The sequence below is a fragment of the Panthera uncia genome, assembly GCF_023721935.1.
Source record: "Panthera uncia isolate 11264 chromosome B3 unlocalized genomic scaffold, Puncia_PCG_1.0 HiC_scaffold_1, whole genome shotgun sequence".
NCBI classification, from domain to species: domain Eukaryota; kingdom Metazoa; phylum Chordata; class Mammalia; order Carnivora; family Felidae; genus Panthera; species Panthera uncia.
This window is the reverse complement of record NW_026057582.1, coordinates 70,436,777-70,449,292: the sequence shown is the minus strand read 5'-3', so window position 1 is coordinate 70,449,292 and position 12,516 is coordinate 70,436,777. Positions and strand designations below refer to the sequence as shown.

At 40.3% G+C, this 12,516-nt stretch overlaps 1 long non-coding RNA gene across 1 annotated transcript; it reads left to right on the top strand.

Moving 5' to 3' along the window:
* The first annotated feature begins 8,792 nt into the window (after positions 1-8,792).
* LOC125909001 (uncharacterized) lies at positions 8,793-11,132 on the top strand. The gene is made up of 3 exons (XR_007453521.1): positions 8,793-8,897; positions 10,136-10,217; positions 10,429-11,132. It is a non-coding gene; the product is annotated as an uncharacterized LOC125909001 (long non-coding RNA).
* The last annotated feature ends 1,384 nt before the right edge of the window (positions 11,133-12,516 follow it).

Sequence of the window (12,516 nt, the reverse complement as noted above, 5' to 3'; positions counted from 1 at the left end):
GCACAGCCTGTGCAGCTTCCATAAATACTATAACTGTTGGCCCTGTACGTAAAGGAGGTGGAGTGACATTGGATGATGCCACTTCTTTTCTGTCTTCGTTCTCTTGCACGTTCACGTGTAACTATAGCGTATTCAGAGTTGCAGAGGAAGCCTACCTTCCTTGCACTTATCAGCATCCTTTGCCTAATTATCTGATGACTATTAATAGACACAGGTCTTGGGCACCTGGGTGGCTCAGTCGATTGAGCTCCCGACTCTTGGTTTTGGCTCAGGTTACGATCTCACGGTTCGTGGGTTTAAGCCCTGCATGGGGCTCTGTGCTGACAGTGTGGAGCCTACTTGGGATTCTTTCTTCCCCTCTCTGGCCCTCCCCTACTTGTACCCTCTCTCTGTCTCTCTCTAGAAATAAATAAATAAACTTAAAAAAAACAGAAAAAGATTTTAAATAGACGCAGGTCTTGAAGTCTATTTGCCTTTGCTGAGAAAAATGCTACCACTCTGCCCCCGGTGACCGCAATCCACATTTCTGGGGTGGTTTCATGTCATTTGCTTTTACAGAACCTCACTGCTTCTCTTCTCTGATATCCAGAAGGTCATTGGCATTTCTACCTCTTTCCTTAAAGTCATAAACTGATAGGCTGGTACATCCAATTTTCAGTTAAGTGTAAAAGGTCTGGGGTAGTGCAGCCTTGGGTCTTAGAGTCAGTCAGCCTGCGCCCTTTAACTTCCCTGACTCAGAGTGCACCTGGCACTTTCCCAGAGAGTGGGGATCGGGTGGGCACATCTTTATTTTCCCGCTTTGTTCAGGTACATGAATCCTTGTGTCTGTCATTACTAAAGCCTTGACTGCCATGTCTGCCAGCACATATAGCAGGTGTTCATGCACATAGAATGACTGGAGCCCCATCTGTCTCTCTTGGAGATCAGGCCCTCTACCCTAGATTTTTGTTAAATTAAAACGTGAAATGTGCTACGTATCAGAATAAAGGTTATTCCTGTTTAAGGAGGCTCAGAGGTTACCTTTAACTGGACGAATGAGGCCAGATTTCACAGAGCAACATTAACTTGTACCTTGAGTGATCAGTAGGATTTTGACACTATGAGATGCAGTAAAAATAATTTTAGGGGGAAGACTAGTACCAACAACAAGGAATGGAGAAAAGTGTGGAGTTGGGGAGTGAAAGCGGCCTGTTTTGTTTAGCCAAGTTGGATTGAGTTCAGGATGCTAAGGAATTGGAATTAATTATGAAGAGTAATTAGGGGATTTGAAAGAGAAAATGTGATAAATAGTAGGGTCTTTCCGATGCTATACAGCTTTTGCTTCTCAGGCTATAGTTCTCTACTGTATCTCTTTCAGAGCTTTGATTCCTTCTTTGAATTTCAATTTTTTTTTTTTTTTTAACATTCATTATTGCCTATGTTACTTGGGGCAACTGTAAACGACTGAAAATTGTTCTGGAGCTTGGGTTTGTCAGCCCTTGTCTGAGGTCTGGACTATCACTTTCAGATGCCCAGATTTTCCTGGGTTATGCTAGTCGATTCGATTTGTTGGCCCAGTGAAAGCCCTGTACTAGATTGCAGCCCACACGCATGCACACACACACACACACACACACACACACACACACACATGCGCATACTCACACAATACATACCCTCATGCACACACACATACACACATGGACACATACACACACACATCCACATCCACACACGTGCACATGCTTACGTAATACACACACACATATTTCACATATTCTTTAGTTTTGCCTGTTTTAAACTTTCATTGGAATCATAACTGATGTACTTTCCTGAGACCTGCAACTTCTACTCAAATTTTTGAGGTTCCTTCATTTCCTGGTTATTGCTGTGTTTGTTTTCATTGCTTTATGATTTTCCTTTGTGCCATAGTTGATCCATTTTATTATTTCTACTTAAGGATTTTGAAAAATACTGAAATTCATATTTATGAACAAGTCTTCTGATACATATGTCTAAGGTCTATTTCTAGGAGTGTAGTTATTGGATAAAGGGGATGCACATGCCATTTTTAAAAAGATTTTATTTTTAAGTAATCTCTACACCCAGTGTGGGGCTCGAACTCCCCACCCTGAGATCAAGAGTTGCATGCTCTTCTGATGGGCCAGACAGGTGCCCCTGTCATAATTGTTTTGTAAGTAGTTGTCAGTGGATGAGAGTAGTTGTTCTGTGTCCTGTTGCTCAGTGTTTTAATCTCTGCCAAATGGGTGGGTGTGAAATTGTATATTGGTCTATAGCTTTATCTGGTATTTTCCCCCAATTACCAATGAGCTTGGGGATCTTTTGTTTAGGGGTTGTTCTTGTTTTCTCTTCCAATCAGCAAGAGAGATGTATTAAAATATCCCCGTTGGATGGTCGAATTTTCTATTTCTCCTGTTGTCAAGTTTTGCTTCATAAATTTTAAGGTCACTTTATTAGATATATACAAAGATAACATTGTTGTAAATGCTGGTGATTTAAAACTTTTGTCAATATATCTCTAGTACTTTAAAATTTTCTTCTTTATTTTGCCTGATATTGTTTCACTAGCTTTTATTTTATTTTATTATTTTTTGCTTGGTACTTTTAACTTTGAATTTTTCTGTATGCTTCTATTTTAGATTACACATATACATGTACATATACACACATATAACTTTAATGCCCATTTTTATAATTTTTGTCTTTTACCTGTAGAACTTAGTCTATTGACATTTAATGTAATACGGATTTCTGTGTAAAATACAACATGAATCCCTAATTTATAAAATTCTATTGTTAGAATTTACCCTCCAGGACAATAGAAGGTCCATAAAATACTGTAACCCAATTTATTCCCCTTTCAATTATGTGCTATTATATATTTAAATTCTATATTAAAAGGCACCTAGCAGGCTTTGTAATTAGTGCTTTATACAATATTCATCTAGATTTGCCTTCATATTGAATGTTATCTTTGCTCTTCATTACTTCTTGCATGTTATGTTTTATGTGAGATAGTTTACCATCTGTCTGAAGTATGCATCCTCTAAAATTTTCTTCAGTGAGGATTTATAGAAGCAAACTCAGTTTTCATACATCTTGAAATGTACTTATTTTGCCTTCAAAATTGAAGGGTTTTATCACTGCTTATGGAAGTCAAGGTTGATAGTTGTTTGCTTGTTTTGTTTTCTAGCATGTTCAACATATTTGGTTTCTAGGTTCCATAGTTGCTATGAAAAAGTCAAAGTGATCTATCTCATCTCCTTGACTGATTTTAAGATCTCTTAATCATTGGTGTCCTCTAAAATGATGTATCTAATTATGGAGATGTATATATTTATTTATATTAAGATATGCTTATTTTCTTTATCATATTTGGTATTTGTTGGATTTCCTGGATCTGGTGTTAGGAGACTTTAAAAAAATTAAAAATTCTCACCTATTATGTGCTTCAATATTAAATTCCTCCTTTTATTTTGTTCTATTTTCTGGAAATTTCATTAGATGCATGTTAGGTTTTTAAAATCTTTTCTGTTTCCTTAATTTTTTTTACTATGATTTTTTTTTGAAAAAAAATTCTTTTTTTTCACCTTTTTAAAGGTAGAATGATACTACCACCTATGGAGGTACTATAATATATTTAGGAAATAAACTACTGGTAATTTCTAATTTCTTGTTTTATAAACCACAGCAACATTAAAAATTTTTTTAATGTTTATTTATTTTTGAGAGAGAGAGAGAAAGAGTGCAAGCTGGAGAAGGGGCAGAGAGAGAGGGAGACACAGAATCTGAAGCAGGCTCCAGGCTCTGAGCTGTCAGCACAGAGTCTGTTGTGGGGCTTGAACCCACAGACCATGAGCCTGTGACCTGAGCCAAAGTCAGACACTTAACCAACTGAGCCACCCAGGCGCCCACATTCTTTCCCCTTTTTTAAATTGAGATATGATTGACATAGTGTATTAGTTTTGGGTATATAACATAATGATTCAGTGAATGTTCATTTCTTTGTCCTTCATGCCATGTTCCAAATAATTTGGATTCAGCCTTCAGTTCATTATTTTTCTCTCTAGTTGTGCCTAGTGTGCTGTTTAATCTGTCCTTTGGGTTTTAATATTAATTATTGTAACTTCTAGGAATTCTGTTATCATTTTCATATATATTTTGCCATTCCTTATAATTTCCTTGCTCCTACCCTCAACTTTCCCTATTATTTCTGTGTGTATATTATAATAGGTATTTAATATTCTGTGCAGACTATTAGTATTGTGATAATTTCTTTTTTTTTTTTTTTTAAATTTTTTTTTCAACCTTTTTTATTTATTTTTGGGACAGAGAGAGACAGAGCATGAACGGGGGAGGGGCAGAGAGAGAGGGAGACACAGAATCGGAAACAGGCTCCAGGCTCCGAGCCATCAGCCCAGAGCCTGACGCGGGGCTCGAACTCACGGACCGCGAGATCGTGACCTGGCTGAAGTCGGACGCTTAACCGACTGCGCCACCCAGGCGCCCCGTATTGTGATAATTTCAAAACCTCAAATTCTTTGTAGACCTGAACCTGACATTTGTTATTTTTTGTTTTCATCTATAGTGTTGTTTCCTTGCATGTTTTGTGATTTTTGACTCAATCTCCTAATATTCCTTTGAATTTTATGTGCAGGAATATTTTTGAAGTCTCCAGAGATAATTGTGTTTACTTCTGTAAGTTCCCTTAGGTAACCAGAAGCAGTTTGAGTTCTCAATTAAGGTTTTATAGATCACACAGGTTGCATGGTTTTAGCTTGCAAACTTGTATAAAGTCAGAATTGTGGTTACAGGTTCTCGGGGGAACTTTTTCTCCCCTGTTTTCCAGTGCCATTGTACTTTTATGCCTGTGCTATTTCTTTTTCATCCTTACACTAGGGATAAATCTCATTGCAGTTCCAGTTTTACGAAGGAGGATCTCTTATAAGATTCCTTAGCTTGCACTTGCTCTAGGCTTTGCCTTTATCTCCCCAAACTTACACAGACTGCAAAGTAGAACACAGCTCCAGACTTCAGCAGAAACCCTCTTGCAATGCCAGCGTAGGCATTCACTTACCTCTCTGCTTTCTTTACTTCAACTTTATTTTAGTCTTCTGCAAATCCCCTTTTTGTTGCTACTGTTAACTTATTTTTGGAAACCAAAAGACAAAGAAGCACGTGGCTTCCATCGGAAAACTGGGCTTATCCATCTGTCTTTTAGGTGGCACTAAATCAAACCCAAATCTGGAGTTATTTTGGACTTAATTTTGAATTCCTAACTAATTTGTCTTAATGGGACTTTTTCTGTGCATAAAGCACTGAAATTCCAACGTTTGATTCTTCCTCCCCATCCACTTAGAGAGCAAAATCACTCCAAAAAAGCAGGGCAGCACTTTTGTCTTTTTGACACAAGGCTTTGAAAATCCCTTATAAATAATCCCTGAGGTTTGTCAGACTCATTCATAAAATTAACTGAGAAAATTCTTCATAAGTATAGGAGGAATAAGAGATGATTTAACTAAGCTATTAAAAACACTTCTATGGAATTAAATCCAATATGGTCTCCTCAGAACTAATTTTGAAAGGTAATTACAGACCAAATATTCAGTGAGGTTGGGGATTGGTTTCTTGCCACTGGGAATACAGGATTTTTCTCCAAGTGACATTTATATAAATACATTTTGGAAATACCATCTCCACTAAATCTTACTGTGCCTTCTATCGATATAGTTGAAAGAAGCAGAAAGTAAATGAAACATTTCAGATAAATCAAGTGACCCTGGGAAGAAAAAAAAAGCTGAATTATTTAAGAGGAAGTGTCTCTTCTCATCACCCATTGCCACCCAGTATTTTGTCCGAGAACCTCTTTCTATGTCTACTCCTACTTATTAAGTACTCCTTAAAATGTTTAGCTTTGCCTTTGGGCAAGGGCAAACTTTCACTCTTTGATGAATCATTCAAATTATATGTTTGAGACGATGTTTTCGTTGACACTTGAAGGAAGCAGTTCACTGTATGTTTCCTTCAGAGTAGGTGGCAATTATGAAAATAATCTTCAACTTCCCACCTTCACATCAGTGACCCCACTAACTCCGGATCACACTGGTAGGCGGGCAGCATTTGTTATATACTAATGCCATTAATTTCTGATTGATGAATGACAGCAAGACACAGGCATGTTGATGTCAACACCAAGTAAACACACAATCCTTGGCTTGAGGAACAGGTGGAATGAAGCAAGATTCTGCCTTTGGTTCTGTCTTTGTACTACCTGAACTGCAGGCTGGTTGGCATGCAGTTAGGGATGTGCATTGATTTAATAAATTTTGAGAACAGAGGTGCTTTTCAATTTTAAAAAGAAATCCTTTGTTAGCAAAAACTGTTATACATTTAATTAAAAGTGTGCAATTCTCTAAATGATTATTAAAAAGGAACAGAATTTGGTGACTATGATTTAGCTCGGTGTTATAGTTCGTTCCATATTCCCTCATACCACCATGGCCCAGAGACCCCAGCTTAGTTTTTGAGGTATGCCATAAGTAATGACTTTCAGCAGAACCAAGAGAGCCTTAACATTCCCCTCAGCTTAATTAAACTTTAGACAGACTTCTCCCTGACTTCCCTTTTCCTAGAACAGTCACTTTGGAAAACTTGTAATTGTAAATTCTTCCTCTGCCCCTTAAAAAAAGACTTTTTGCCAGTTTTACAACCCAGGACAAGTGCATATATTCAAATGATGTAAGATATAGGCTTCCATGGTCTCTTAACTTGTTCTGAACCCATGCTGGCAGTTTTATTTTTCAAGTATCTTCTAGATTTTCTCAACAGAGTTATTCACCCCCTTTTTTTTTTTTTTTTTTTTTTTTTTTTTTTTTTTTTTTTTGCTATGCTTACATACTCATGTTTTCCCTTCCTTTGAACTTCCTCTTCCTTGTATCCAATCCTGTCAAAATTCTACGCGAGCTCAGGACCTGGATGCATGCCATAATCACTTTTGTAAACACCCACATGGATAGCAATTTTTTTTCTGTCTCTCTTTTTTTAATAGTATGCACATTGTGCTTATCCTAATCTAATTTGTGTTGTGGTTATTCTGGTGCGTGTCATAGACTCTCCATTAACTTATAAAATCCTTGAAGGTAGGTTTTTGCCTAATGTGTATTTGTACTTTCCCGATTTCCTAACATTGATTTTATACATAATAGAAAACATTAAAAAAAATATGTGTTAGGTAAGTGAACTAAAAACACTTTAGTGAATGCAAAGTGATGCTCTTGACCCCTCCCCTTCCCAGGCAAAGTTGCATGATAGGCAGTGCCTTCAATTCATGCCTCACAGGCCTCTCTTCAATTTTATGTGTGAGTTCTCAGGGAGATCGAACTGCTGATTCTCATTCTTGCTAACCAGAGTTGTAGACACAATCAATCGAATCCCATTCCTACTTCAGGGAAACATGAATAAAGTTGGCACACAGCAGAAAGTGTCTTGGTTGAAAATAAATGACATTGGGACCCCACCCTATGTTATTGTATCTCAAGTCAAACTTCTGCCTGACTCAAACAAGAAACTAGTGTTATAACTTGTGTGAGGTAGTGTGCGGCCACACCCCAGCAGACTCTAAGCTTAGGGTGGGTGATGGCCCAGTGAGGCCAAAGAAAAGACAATCAAGACAGAGGTTTTTGGGGTAACTTATACACAGAGGGGTCGAGGAGCAGCTGACTGGACAAATCATCCACTGCTGGGATCTACGTGCAGCAAGTTTTATATCATAGCAGTTTAATCTTGCAACCATCAGTGGCCCTTCCCCTCCTTGCACAGCCAGCGTTTCCAAGGGGATCAAGTCCTGCTACCTGGATACTCCTTGTTACAATGGAGACACTCTGGATTGGCCACCCCACAGCCCCTGACCTTGAACACTGAGCAACACATTCTGCTGTACATTCTGCTTGATGGGAGTATAGAGGGAGGGCAGGATTTTCAAGATAGTGATTAACAAGGGCATTCGGGGTGTGTCTGCACAAACTAGCTATCCTGTGTGTACCATACAGGTAGCAAATCTGAAATCTTCAACTCCTTCAGTACATGGACGGTAAAGAAAGTGAGGGTATTTATCTTCATTGGTTGGACTCCTGATTTAAAGGCCTCAAAGGAAGCAGAGAAAAGAACCAGTGTCCTAGAGGTCTCAGGTGAAGCTCTGGATGAGTGGCACACTTTCATCGTTGCCTACCTGGTATCCATCATCCATCCTCCCTTCTTCCTTGGTTACAGAAGCCCACTTGTTCAGTATGGCAATGTAGCTAGTTCAGTGCTTATCACCCCAATCTCCCTTGCTAGAAGATGCAGTTCTGACCAATGAAAAACAAGCAGAAGTCTTCTGGGTAAGGCTTCCAGGAAAGTTCCTAGACTAAAAGGAGACAGACAGGTGAAACATGCCTTTAGCTCTTTCTCCTCCTTCTGGTCTGGAATTTAGTATAATACTCGAATTCCTAGAAGTGTAACACCATTTGGAAGCATAAGGAAGAAAGACACATAGTAAGGATGATGGAGTGGAAAGACAGAAGGATGCTGGGTCCTGGGTGGCACCCGTCTTGTTTGGATTTTGTATGTGTGTGTAAAAATGAACCCCATTTGTTAGCGCTTGTGCAGTTGGGATTCTGTAATGTGTAGACGAATGTAAACTTGACAAGTGCACTGGACATGCCTAGAAAACATGTGAATGAATCAACTCTCTGGGCAGATCTGGCCCCTAAATGTCTTCTGCCATCTTTTATATTCTCCCACTTTAGTTATCCGTTACCTGAATGCAGAGGAACCAACGGGTGACTTCAACGAAACACCAAAGGATACTGGAAACCTAAGACAGAGGAAGAAAGAATCTCTCAGCCACACAGAAAAAGGTTGTATGCCAAACATCTGATCATGAGCCAGCCATGAACTTTTATTAGGTTAAAGCATTGAGATTGGGGGATGATTTATTAGGATAACTAGCATTAATAACTCCAACTAAAACACACAACTCATTAGGAGAAGGCCTGAGATACTTCTTGTACCAATTAGAATGTTTTAGACTACAAGCAACAGAAAACTCCAAATCTAATTCACTTAAACCAGGATATTAAGTATTTAACAAACCAAGGATAGGACAGTGTCAGCATTGGCTCATTTAATGGATAAATTACATCATTAGACTCCAGGTTTGTCTTTCTGCTCTGCCATCCTCAGCATTTTGGATTTGTCTTCAGGCATGTTCCCCTCCTAACTTCCCCTCTAATGCTTCCAAGGTCCTAACCAGGAATGACCACATCTAGAAGAACTTGTTTTCTCATGTGGGTCTTCTTAAGACTGAAGAAGGCTTTCCCAGAAGCCTGATAGCAGACATCTTCTCATGTTTTATTGAACACAAGTGCCTCATCTGCTCATGCCTAAACCAATGCTGGCAAGGAGAACAGGATCTCCGTGATTGGCTTACACCAATCAGCATTTGCCTCCCAGGGCTACACCTGGTATCAGCCTTCCCTAAAGCACAGGTTTTCTCAGAGAAGGGTAGGTCTCTGCACAAAATGGGAGAGTCCTATTAAGTAAGAGGGGATAGGATTAGATGTGGGTCCCATCCAGCAATGTCTGCTGTATTTCTCATGAGAGAGCTCATCCTGAGAAGAGGGCCCCAGGTACAGTGAGATTAATTCAGCGACAAAGCTTTGATCATTGGGAGAGATTCAAGATCTCAAGTATAATGCAGTGATAAAGGACTATGTTCTTGGCCCCTCTCCTGGATGATTATTTGCTTCTCAAAGAGAGTGAGAACTTTATGTAAAAAATGAATACTCAGTCTCGTCCTGCCTTTTTCCCTAGCAGCTTTCACCTGTCTGTGCTTCAGGACTACAAGCAATAGTTTGTTGCTTTTCTTCTCCCCTGGTCACTGATGGCTGCTGCTTCCTGCTGCTGGCATTCCTTGGAATTGTTTGCTCAGTCCTCCTACCCTGCCCCCAGCTTCTCGTGGCCCCAGGCACCTGTAGCTCAGTTGGGCTCTCTCCCTCCCTCAGCTGCAGGTGCAGCTGCTACATACTTCCTAAATACTAGAGTGATTTGGAGAGGTTTCCCTCAATTCTTCAACTCTTCCCTCTTTTTCCCCTAGCCTGGAGACAGCCTGGAAACTACAACCAGAGTATGTCCAATGGTGAGCAAGTGAGAGGAGCAGGAAGACACCATCGGTAGGGGTAAGAAGAAATCATAGTCTAGTCTTGCTCACCAGAGTTCCATATTAGGATTGGAGGACAGATCTACTAGTAAGAGTATTTGTTTGCTGGACATTATGGTCTATGAATATATTTCCCTTTGGGACCTCAAAAATGAATTACATGGATGGAAGAGGAGAGTTTTGGTAAAGTAGTCCTACCTTACTTCTGGTTTCACTTTCTGTGGTTTCAGGTACCTGTGGTCAACTGTCATCTAGAAGCAGATGGTCCTTTTTTTTTTTTAACCTATCGCTGAAGGTCAACAGTAGCCTAATGCTAGTCACAGTGCCTACATCATTCACCTCACTTCGTGTTACCATGAAGGCATTGTATCATCTCACATTATCACAAAGAAGAAGGGTGAGTACAGTACAATAAGATATTTTGAGAGACCACATTCACATAACTTTTTAAGTATACATTGTTTTAATTGTTCTATTTCATTATTGCTATCTCACTGTGCCTAATTTGTAAGTAAATTTAAAAAAAACATAGGATATATTATATAGGGTTCGGTACTGTTCACAGTTTCAGGTACCCACTGGGGGTCATGGCATGTATCCCTCCAGATAAGGGAGGATTACTCTATCTCAGAATTTCTGGCCACTGTTAACTTGAAAGTGTATCTTTTCAGGACATTTGTATGAATATGTATGTGTGTTTTCTTTAACTGAGAACATATTGCTTTGTGGTATTTTTATTTATACTTAAGAATGGTATCAGGCACCTGGGTGGCTCAGTTAAGCGTCAGACTTCAGCTCAGGTATGATCTTGTGGTTCGTGAGTTCAAGCCCCTCACTGGGTTCTCTGCTGTCAGCACAGAGCCCACTTCAGACCCTTTGTCCCCCTTCCTCTCTGTCCCTCCCCTACTTGCGCTCTCTCAAAAGTAAAACATTAACGAAAAAGAATGGTATTAGGAATCATCAGCAAATAGAAACCACTGTATATGTTTCAAACAAGTGTAAAATAAAGGGGATTTATTACACAGCTGATGCCAGAGTTTAGTAGTCAAACAGAGAATGTCGAGGCAACCCAGAAACGACCAGCAGTAGGAAAATGCCTTACTCCCAGACGTGAAGGGACGAAGGGAAGAGGCAGTGTTAACAGAATACGGACACCAGGGCCATCTAGCTGGAGGCAGGTCCGTGCAGAGGGCTGCAGAGCTAGGGCCGGATGGCGGTGAGGGCCGGTGGAGGCTGGAGCCACAGGAAAGACGCAGCTGCTGTAAGGGTGCACTCGCGGCAGGGAGAGCAGGGGAAGAGTACCCAGGTTTCTTCACCCCTTCCGTCCTTTGGTTGTCTGGTTAAATACTCTGGGCTGAGGACATGTCGTTGCCTGTGCCACGCTGGAGGGCAAAGAGCAAGAAATGGATCTGAGAGCCAACAGGAGAGTGGCTATTACTGTCTCCTTCTTGTCACTCAGCACCCCCTTTCACTCTTCTGCCTGAGTTTAATGTCTAGGCAACGACTTCACACTTGCACCTATCAGGAGGCAGCTGTCACTTATACAGACAGACATTTCCCTCCTTTCCCCCAGATGGAGGCACAGAGTAACTGTGTTAGCCAAGCTAGGTTCTCCAGGTGATCTGCAGCACCTGTTAGTTCCAGGTGCTCCTATTTGTGGTTCGGTTTTCTGAGAACTAAATTATGAAATTAGGACTCGCCAATACTCCTCAAACAAAATAGTAAAGGAAGAAGAAAGGTGGACGTAGGTATTTTGCTAATATATACGGGCAGTCCTCATTTCTATAGACGTCATGAGGCCATATCATTGACACATCTTTTTTTTTTTTGTTTTGTCTTGTACGGTCCATTCCACGTTCTCTGACACGACACCCAGGAGCACCTCAACTGGGTTCTGGCGGAATGATCTGAATCTTTCTCCCTGAAGCATATATGTCATTGGTGGTCTGCCTTGATTAGGTTGTTGTAATCTTCCGTTGACTTTTACTGTGGACCTGGAAGTAGTGGAAGGCGCCACGGTACATCTTCTGGCTCTTCTGGGTTCTGGCGTAGTCTTCTGGCCCTCTTGTGTCGCCTCAATGCAGTTTCCCTTTGATAGATTGTATGTATCATCAGCTAGTACAATAACCCCTCTGCCTGTTGGAACAATGGCACGAGAGGCCCAAAGTGACCAGCAGACAGTTTTAGCTTATAATTGAACGGGACGATTGCGAAACCTTGCTCCCTTGGGAACCAAGATCTATAAACCATCGGAAAACAACGCTGCAAAGTTGCAGTGATGGAATATTATATGCACATTAGCCACAGTGAACTTTCAG